Genomic DNA, 9,469 nt, shown 5'->3' with positions numbered 1-9,469 from the left:
TGAACTCTATTGGTAATGACGGAACTTGCGACCATAGTTGGCTAACGATGCTTTCGGGAAACGCACCCCAGAGCCTCTCCCTGAAAACCCACTCTGAGTAGATGAACACAAACCTTTCATAGTAGGGTTGAAGATGGACCCCTCCTATTGCTGTTGCTGATGACTTCTTGGAAATAACCCATTACATGGGCCATTGTGTCTTCAATAAATCAGCAATAAGTGTGAATGCCTTAATTACATCCACAAAGCAACATACAAACATGTCTTATTTTGGGAGGGGTGCTGTTGAATGATCACTGTCTAATTTTAATTGTCTTTCCTATACACAGTGGTGGTTGCTTTAAGACCGCATGGGGTTCCCCAAAAATTTCTAAATATAAAAAAAATATGCTGTCACTGATCCATATTGAGTGTATTTTGCATTGAAAAAGCATATGATTATTGGCCTTTAGTCACTGTAGAAGCCTATCTTCTCTTAGGGGTGACATAGTAAACTGAAATAGTGATGTGCATTGTGGACAGCTGTAACTTAAAAGCACCACTGTACACAGAGTGCTTGGAAATAGGCAAACAATTAATGGAAGTCTTTTGTGGCTTGTAAGTCATTTGAGCTCGGTGAGTTATTGGTCTGTTTGAGAAGCTGCTTTTAGGTGCAATACCGTAGATGTACATCGACAACATAAAACAAAATCGAAATTAACACATATTTTACCATAATAAATGATAAGTAACATCTGTGCTTCCCCATGAAAATCACTGTTTTTCAACACTCACCAGCCACTTTATTAGTTACACCTATTCAACCTTATGTTAACACAAATATCTAATCAGCCAATCACATGGCAGCAACTCAATGCATTTAGCCATGTAGACATGGGCTGTTTCTCAATTCTAAGAACGCAAAAAGAATGGACTTGCATTCTCATAGAGACCGATCGTGCCAGGGTACCTTGAAAGGACAAATTTGGAAGGACACGAGGACACAGAGCACATCTTTGTAAGAATTGAGATGTGCTGTGATCTTGTTGCTCAATGGACCGTTCAACACATATTAGGCAGTGGGACAGCACCATCCATTGCACAATAAATAAGTTAATTAATATTACTCAGTACTTAAGTATAAAATAACTGTCACCCTAAAATAAATTGTATTTGTATAAAGTATTTACTTGCATTATTGTTATCTTTAGATTTGTATTTTATTTTACTTGAGTATTTGTGTAAATGAGTAATGTTACGAGAAGAGAACAAGAGAAGTTTAAAGCTTACAGGCTTCTGTACTTCGTCCGACCGCGATGACTTTTGGGATTTTTAACAGTTCGACTTTCTCAAGTCTGCACTCAATGCATCCTCGATATCAAGAACACATCCAGGTACTTTATGCGTTCTCTATAGTTTTGTGCTTGAGTATTGGAACCGGACTTTGACATTTAATGATGACGTAGTACAAGAACACAAGAATGCAAGATTGCTTAAGAACGCTTATTGAGAAACGGCCATGGTTAGGACGATCAGCAGAAGTTCAAACTGAGCATCAGAATGGGAAAGAAAAGTGATTTAAATTACTTTAAACGTGGCATGGTTGTTGGTGCCAGACGGGATGGTCTGAGTACTTCAGAAACTGTTGAACTACTGGGATTTTCACGCACAACCATCTCTAGGGTTTACAGAGATTGGTCCAAAAAAGAGAAAACATCCAGTGAGCGGCAGTTCTGTGGGTGAAAATGCCTTGTTGATGCACTTGTAGAGGTCAGAGGAGAATTGACTGACTGGTTTAAGCTGATAGAAAGGCAAACGTAACTCAAATAACCGTTACAACAGAGGTCTGCGGTATGAGCATTTCTGAACACACAACACGTTGAACCTTGAAGCAGATGGGCTACAGCAGCAGAAGACACACCAGGTGCCACTCCTGTCAGCTGTAGAACAGGAAACTGAGGCTATAATTGGCACGGGCTCACCAAAATGGGACAATAGAAGATTGGAAAAATGTTGCCTGGTCTGATGAGTCTCGATTTCTGCTGTGACATTCAGATGTAGGATCGGAATTTGGAGTAAACAACATGAAAGCATGGATCCATCCTGCCTTGTATCAGTGGTTCAGGCTGGTGGTGGGGGTGTAATGGTGTAGGGGATGTTTTCTTGGCACACTTTGGGCCCCATAGTACCAAATGAGCATCATTAACACCATAGCCTGCAGGGTATTGTTTCTGACCTTGTCCATCCCTTTATGACCACAGTGTACCCATCTTCTGATGGCCACTTCCAGCAGGATAACGCACCATGTCACAAAGCTCAAATGATCTCAAACTGGTTTCTTGAACATGACAGTGAGTTCACTTACTCAAATATCCTCCACAGTCCCAGATCTCAAACCAATAGAGCACCTTTGGGATGTGGGTGAACAGGAGAGTCACGTTCGGCTGCACATCATGGATGTGCATCTGACAAATCTGCAGCAACTGCGTAATGCTATCATGTCAATAAGGACCAACATCTCTGAGGAATGTTTAGGACCTTTTTGAATCTCTGGAACGAATAATTAAGGCAGTTGCGACTTGCGACTGCAAGAGTGGGTCAAACACGTTACTAGCAAGGTGTACCTAATAAAGTGGCCAGTGGGTGTTTATTCAACTCTCTTTATTAATACTTTAAGATCTTTTATATTAATGTAATATGTATGAGGCATTATGCCCCCCCTCCCCAATGTTTAAAGTCCAAAGAGGAAAAAGAGAAGCAAAAGCTAAATAAGACAACTTGTCTGTTATTTGTCATATTTTTGAGGGAATGTGAAGCTACTTCTGAGTCATTTTAGGAATCAAGGTGGAACTTAATGTCCTGGAAACACTTTCAGTGTCCTGGAAATTAGCTCCATGAGCTCAGTGAAACATCTTTATGTGAAATTCTTGATGTAATGCTCAAAGTACATACACATAGCCCTGACAAAATACAACAATTGGATCTTTGTGCTGGTCATGAAAAGAAAACCTGTTTACCATGTTCTCACATTTTCAAAATCATGAATGCACATGGTTTTAGTCTACTGACAGCATGGAGTTGTCTAAAATTTTCCCCAAATTACTGGTCCCTTAGGAACAAATGACGTTCTCCTAAAGTCCACTCATCAGTTACACTGTGTTTTAATCTTAATTGTCTGAATGGCACGTTTCCTATAGATCCACTCGCACACAGTGTCTCCAAAACCAGATAGTAATTTCCTTAGCCAAATTTAAGTGAATGTAATTGGTTGTCACCCCTGCATTTGTGGAATGTTAGATCAACTGCTTCTCTGGAAGGGTGTCAAAGCCTGAATTGGAGGTCACAGGCAGAATGGTGTCCGTGGAGTCACGGGTTATCTCAGGTCACCCTCTCTTAAATCACAAAACCATATTCCTCACAGTTCAAGCTGCTGTAAATTAACCGATGACACTTTGGCTAACCCTTGCTTCACCCATTAGTTCTTATAAAGAATTATTATAATACTAATTATATATAGGTAGGAGGTATGATTCTAGAAGCGTCTTGGAGATGTTGCTACAGTTCTTCTGGATTTAGTCTGTCTAGTTTTTTTCTGTTTCTTTATGTAATTACAGATGATGGAGAGATCAGATCTCTGTGTGGAGCACAGGCTGTTGTCAGACTCCTTGTGCATACAAAAATCTCACTGGATTATTACAATTAATAGCAAAAGGAATGTTTGGAAATGTAAACTGATATTTCCTACTGACAGGCTACAGCAAAATATATAAATAACTGGCTTAAAACCTTTTTTTTGTAAAAATACGAACGTGCCTAAGACTTTTGCACATACATGGAGATATTTTCATCTGCAAATTTTTTTTAGTGTTTGTACATTTATTTGACAAATTTGTGGCTAGAGGTTTTAGAAAAAAATTGAAATGGAGTCACTACAGTCACAAAATGGTGAATAGTCTTACATTATTTATTTAATTTACATAGTTATTATATACCCTAAATGTAATGTGTTATTTTAGATTGTAATACAGATATATGTCTTGCCAAAGGGTTAAATCATTTCTATAGCTCAAGACTATTCTCCTGTGTCCACCCATAACAAAGAAAACCTCTTAATTACCCCTTAATTACTTTACGGCCACATTGACAGAAGCAAACAGGACATTCCTACAAGTGTGAGCTGTAAGACAGACGTGACCAGACAGAGACAGTGAACACAGGTTCACAAGTACTTGTCAATGTAAGGAAAACACTATGTGATTTGTGATGATCACTGTGGACTACGAACAAAGATACAGACGACATATGCAATGGATTTGCTCTTAACAAATCGAGTGATACTAGTTAATAAATATAGGGTCCTGCATCTGTAATGAAAATGAACCCACTTTCTGAGGCTATTATTAAATATTAGTAACAGATTATAATATAAAATAGCTCTGATTATTCTCAGTGCAAATTGTAATAAAACTTAATGAGATTCAAAAATTATAAATTATATTAGACATGTACTACAACAGCTTCAAGAGGTAAAGGTTTGGTCGGTATAACTTTATAATTATTTAACATTTATAATATAACATAATTTGCATGTCTGGCTTCCCCTTACTTTTAAATAATGTAACACTTTGACCACTTTTTTTCGTCTAACAGGGCTTCTGTTAAATCGAGACCTTTTACAGCAAAACACGATAACTGTAATGATAAGTTTAACCATAACATAACATAAAAAAAAAAAAATCATTAACAATTTAAGATAGCAGAATCCACACTACAACTATAACACAATATTGTTTATATCAATTTCAGAATTTTTCCAGCTGATGAACAGAAAAACATTGACAGCCAATCAAAATACGTGTGGTGTGGATGCTAATATAATTATTAGTTATTGTTATAGTTTATATTCTTGATGTGAACGGGCCTTTACTCCAATAAATTCCATCCCTAAGGGCCCAGTATATGCATTTAAGATCCAATATGTGCTAGTAGATTTGAAAAATGTCAAAGGTCACTTTATGTCTGATTTACGTTCAGTGGGATTAATGCAATAAACACTGTTTGGTCATTATGCTTTGTTTCACCACACTGAACAACACTAACAACAACTAACACTCATTCTGGCCTATCTACTTTATTTTACTCAACACTCAATATCCCAACTGCTTCAGTGATTTACAGATGTTGTGACTACATAACATGTGCTCGTTGTGATGTATTTCAGCTTTCCACAGACAGGACGGTACAAATGATCCCCCTCTTCTCCATCTCCCAACTTTCTATTCCCTTAATGTGCTTAGGAAATTGTAATTTGGAGCTAACAGAGCATTACTGACAGACCTGTTCAGAGTTAAATCTGGAACAACTGCCACACTCTGTGAACCTTGAGGAGAATGTTTAAGGCAGTATCAACACAGTTGAAGTTTGTAATTATTGTTTTTGCATGTATGCCTTATACAGTTGATCTGTTTTTCCAAAGAGCATGTTTCCCTAACAGAAGTCATGTGATTATGCGGCATGTCTGGACACAAACAGGTGAGGGTTGTCGTGGAAAGTGACAGATCACTCGTTGCTTGTTGTAACATGCATTTTGTTATACCTTCATTATACCTACTGTTCTACATAATCACAAATGTAGCTTGTACGTATGGATCAGTGAGGGTTACAAAGGTTCCTTTAAAAGTATCCAGTGAATGAAAAGACCATTTATAGCTATGGTCCTTTGCTTTATCATCTAGTTTGAGCTAATATTCCATACCTTTATGATGTTTGAAAAATAGGCCGATCAACCTGTAAGACCTGAGTCATCTGACTGAGAATCAGCGATATGTCTGGGTGATATGACGAAAAAAGACTATTGTCATTGTGTCTTGGAAATAAGGCCATAATTGCCAGTGTATAACATAAAAGTCACCTTAGATAGCCTAAGTAAAAATCATCAACAGCTTACAATTCTGACCCAATTTAGCCGTTCTTGTACAGTTTCTTTTTATCTCTTGATATATTGTAATATGAAATGAGTCTGATTACTTGGAAAGGTCATGCAAGTCCATAACATTTTTAGTACTGTAGATAGTATTGCTTTTGGGAAATGTGCTGATTTCGTGATTATAAGTCAAAAGTGATGAGTAGACATCCATCTGTCAGCAAGAGGTATAAAGATACTTTCTGATACAGGCATGTCCATTTCATTTGAAGTAAATGGAAGTGAGTAATGGTTAAAGCACTGACCCATGTGGTGAGGGTATGGGTGAGGAGTGTGAGCTTTTCCAGCTGAAAATGAGATCCGTTATCTTGGAAGGAAGTAAGCCAGAAAAGCACCGACCTGGAAATGCACCTCTCGACCAGTTTAGATATTAAAAGTTTGTGGTAGGAATTATGAAGTGCTATCTGTAATTAGTATCTATATCTAAATGATACTGCAATCTTCGACATTCTGTCCACTTAAATAGTGATTTTTTTGTGTATATAACACTGTTCTAAATGAGAAGCAAGGGTTAGTCACCACAAGGACTATATCTCAGTAATTGGTTTTGAGTGCAAATGTGTTTTCTCTAATAGGGTTTTGCATGTTGGTTTCAAAGACCTTGTTCAAAACCATCTTAACTTAGATTGTGTGTCTGTGTGTGTGTGTGTGTGTGCGTGTGCGTGTGTGAGTGTGCCTGTGTGAATATATTGATTACATTATTATCATTTGGTATAGCCTATTCGTTTGGTAATCAAGTGAACAATAAAATCAGTGTGAAGTGAAATGAAGGTGGATTTTATTTGAAAGGTTGAACTGTGCTCTCAGGACAATGGCAAATTAATTACAAATCTAAACAAAACAATAAAGTCCATATCAAAGTGATTTATATTAAGCGCTGTCATTTATTGCAGCGTGAACCTTCCTCAAAGTTCAGCGAGTCACTTTATAACCTTTTAAATATCCGGTTGCTTTGTCTTATATCACCCAGTGCTGAAGCGCGGCCTGGCTCTCCCCCGTGTGGAGGGGCAACTCTCTGTTGCAGCGCAAAAAGCGCAATATGATGTGATCCACCAAATAACTGTTGAGATCAAATTAATTCATGGAACAATTCATGGCTGGGTGTGTGTTAACATAAATGGTGACTTGTGGGAACAATAACCTGGATGTTTTACTTGGCACATTTAAGACTTTATCCTTTTATTCGACTTTTAAATCTGACGTAAATTTATTTGAGCTGATTAAACGGTTAACGAGAATTGTTTTCATGTTTGTTTGCTTTTTTTCTTTGTTTGTTTGTTTTTACCACGAGCCACAATAGGCTTAGTGACGATGCAAAAGTTAAATTTTATTTTTATTTTTTAATTTCTATTTGAGGCAAACGTTTAATTTGCTCAACATACATCAATTTCACTTATCAAGGTATCATTTATTTATTTAAGTGCTCTGCACCTCGGAGCGAATAGGGAAAAGTGACACTTTCTTTTCGTTCGTATTTAGTTGTAAATGTTCTGTTCTTTGATTGTGTGTGTGTGTGTGTGTGTGTGTGTGTGTGTGCGCCCGCTCTTGTCTTGTCTAGTCAATTGGGGCACATGTGACGCGCGTCCTAGTCACTTTCCCCGCACCTCCCTTCTAGGTGGTGTCCACTCACTTTTTTTCGGGTGGGCTGTGAGCCCCTCCTCTAAATCCCTTAAAGTTATTTACAGTGTAAAATGGATTTGGATTTGGTGATAGCGTTCACATTTTGTGTCCGGACCACAGCAAGCAACACACGGTCCAAGAAAGAGATTTAAACTGACACAAGGACACGTGTGAGGTTTTATGTGTGAGGTTTTATGTGGACTCATTGTGAACTGGGATTAAATAACATTTATTTTCGTTTGGAATTATAACTTTCGGGAAAGGTACAGTATTTCATTCATTTTTTCCCCCGTATTAATTTTATGTCAGTGTCGTCAGTCAGAGTGATTCAGTTATTATTTGCTAAACTTATGCAGTCGATTTATGCATATCACCATACATAATATGGTTACATTTGAATCAGAACATAATTTAAATGACTAGATGTGATTTTTAACGAATGTTTTCAACATTCTAATGATTATTATCATAACTTATTTTTGTTATTCAAATTATTATTTTTTTACAACATTCCAAGTGGATACGGAGTAGCCTAAATGCTACAATATTTGAACCTATACGTCGCACGAAAGTATAGCCAACTCAAATTCCCCAAGTAAAATTATCCAAAAAAGAACAATTGAACTGAAATAGTAGTAGGCTACTACCAAAAGCCTCGTTAACAGTTCTCATCTCTGATGCTGACCGTAGGCTACATCATTTGGCGTGACTAGGTTCCAGCTCAGTTATGCCAGGGCCAGCACATGTGAATCTCAATTTACATATATTCTAGTATTTGACTATTAGAAATTAACTATAAACATCTAATTATTATAGAGTGCGGAACTTCCAGTTGCAGTCTACATGAGTGAAATACAAGAGCGCGCAGACATATAGCGCATGCGTGAAAGAAGCGAAGGTCTCTGATCTCAGAGTTTTTGGATGACATTGAGAATTGTAATTCATGAATCGGTTAGTTTCTTTATAAATACAATTCCGTGTAGCTGCGATTAAGTCTAGTTAGGATTATTTTGCCACAGTGCTGGTAGAACATTTGATTTTCCATATTGTATACGGCTAGTGGGCTAAAGCACACATTTTTGTGTGTTCATGCAATGTAACATTTGTTTACATTAATTTTTGTCACAATTTCTATTAGATTCTAGGTTAATGAAATTCAGAGTGACCAAAAGTGTGATGACTTCATCACTGCACGTGTTTACCACTTGATGTAGTGTCCTTAAATGTTGAGGCGGCAATTAAACTTAGGCTACTTGTGCAATTTTAAACTGCTGACTTTTTTTATTATCCCCACACTGTATGAGATCAAACGTAAGGAAAACAAACACATGCATGAAGTCAGTAGGCCTACCTCGATGAAGAAACAATAAAACAAATCTTAATTTTCACCTACATCGTCTTTTCACTTTCACAGTAGTAAGCTATATTTTGATTAAAGCCTATCTCTAATCTAAGAATGGTTGTTTTACGAGCCCAACATTTGTAGTGGTGCGGTGGCAAAAGTTTGTGCCTTACCCCCCGCAGGGGATTATAACAACTGAATACTCAATTCCGCCACCCACCCTCTGAGAGGAAACACTCTGTATGACCACCACATCGCCAGTCAGATGAGTAACGCCGTTCAGCAAATGCGAGTCTTAATAAATAGCAAATGTCTCAGTCATTCAGATCAGTTTACTACTAGATTTTAGTGATCAAATCAATGATTCTTCTCTTCACCTCTTAGCCACGAAGATGTTGCTAAATATAAGACACATATTGTGGTTGATCTGCATATACCAAACAACGACTGGACCAGGTAAGCTTTTCATTTATTTATTTATTTATTTTTACATCTATTATATTTCAAAAGTATTTATGGTGATGGTGAACGTAAGAGTGGAAATT

This window comes from Rhinichthys klamathensis, unplaced genomic scaffold (genome assembly GCF_029890125.1).
Source record: "Rhinichthys klamathensis goyatoka isolate OS25496 unplaced genomic scaffold, OSU_Roscu_1.1 h1tg000369l_1, whole genome shotgun sequence".
Taxonomy (NCBI): Eukaryota; Metazoa; Chordata; class Actinopteri; order Cypriniformes; family Leuciscidae; genus Rhinichthys; species Rhinichthys klamathensis.
The sequence above is the reverse complement of the archived record's forward strand: the minus strand, read 5'-3'. Positions refer to the sequence as shown.